This window comes from Octopus bimaculoides, chromosome 1 (assembly GCF_001194135.2).
Source record: "Octopus bimaculoides isolate UCB-OBI-ISO-001 chromosome 1, ASM119413v2, whole genome shotgun sequence".
In the NCBI taxonomy this organism is placed as follows: Eukaryota; Metazoa; Mollusca; class Cephalopoda; order Octopoda; family Octopodidae; genus Octopus; species Octopus bimaculoides.
Genome location: NC_068981.1, coordinates 77599420 through 77600932, shown reverse-complemented (window position 1 = coordinate 77600932; position 1513 = coordinate 77599420).

The following is a 1513-nucleotide window of genomic DNA, read 5'->3' as shown; positions in this document are numbered from 1 at the left end:
AGTGTTCGTTGGGTATTTGACAGAAGATGGAAGATCCTGTGAGGGATCAATGCTAGCTGGGTCGAAACAATTGTAGTGATTAATTAACATTCTAGCATCTTCCATGTTCCGTCTCTCATTAAATACACACACACACACACACACACACATACAAACACACACACACACACACACGACGCATTTGAGTATATTTATTCTTATAGACAGAAATAATAGATGAATAACAACAGATGAGAAGAACTCACAAAGAACCCAAAAATTACGCGCTGCATAGTATAAATTTCACAAACTCTAGCATTAAATCTACAGTGGAAAATAATATTATTTAATTCCCCAAATATTCGTGCTTTAAGCAATCTCACTCCTAGAATTTCAATATATTCGGTGAAAGTAGACTACTTAGCTAGCGTAACTCCCTGCAGCATGTCCCTTGCATTGATTGTTTTTGACGTCATTCAATATTAACTTAAAAATATGTAAAAACTAACCTCGAGTGCTAACTGTATGTTCAAATTGTTATTGTAAATGGGTTGAAATTTTTCTTCATTAAGTAGCACCTACATTCTATAAGAAACAAGCTTACATTGTAAATGGGGAACATCATAGCGCCACTTCGGAAACTTTTCAAGTGCTCAACTGATGTTCAAGGAAAAATCTCTTTCGATAAGTAACTGTTAATATGGGCAGATTTTCAAGTTATATATTACAAGACTGATGTTTATAACCACGATGTGGAACCATTTCGCAATTGAGATGCTTGTCGTATTGGAATAAGAATATAAAAGAAATTCAGTTTGATACCTTTGTGTACAAATATTAAGAATGTTTTGTGTCCTGATATCTAAGACAGGGTTAATATTATAAGTTTTTCGATAGGGAGATGTCGGTTTAGAAAATGTAATTAAGGCAAACAGTATCCTTTATACAACTGCATATTCATGCTGAAGCACACACATATAGCATAAAGAAGGACAGAAAACAATAAAAAGAAAAGACAAAAAAAAGAAACGAAGTTTTAGACAAACATCAACATTTTAAATCTTCAATGGAAATAATGTTTCTTCTCCAGAAGGAAAGTAAGAAAAAGAGAAGCATTGACGGAGTGGCAAAGAGAAATAGACAGCGTGCATATAAAGATGGAGAATGGTCACGTGGAATGTGTGTGTGTGTGTGTATGTGTATGTGTGTGTGTATATATATATGTATGTATATATATGTATGTATGTATGTATGTATGTATGTATGTATGTATGTATATATCTATCTATCTATCTATCTATCTATCTATCTATCTATCTATCTATCTTTGTATCTATCTATCCATCTATCTATTTATTTATCTATCTATCTATAGATAACCGGTCATATCTGCTGGAAATGGATTTTCGAGTCCTACAACAGCCTTTGAAGTTTTCCATCCCAAAAGGTTTTCCAACGCGATATTTCCATGCTATTATTCATAGCTTTACTTCGATACACACACACACACACACACACACACCACATATATATA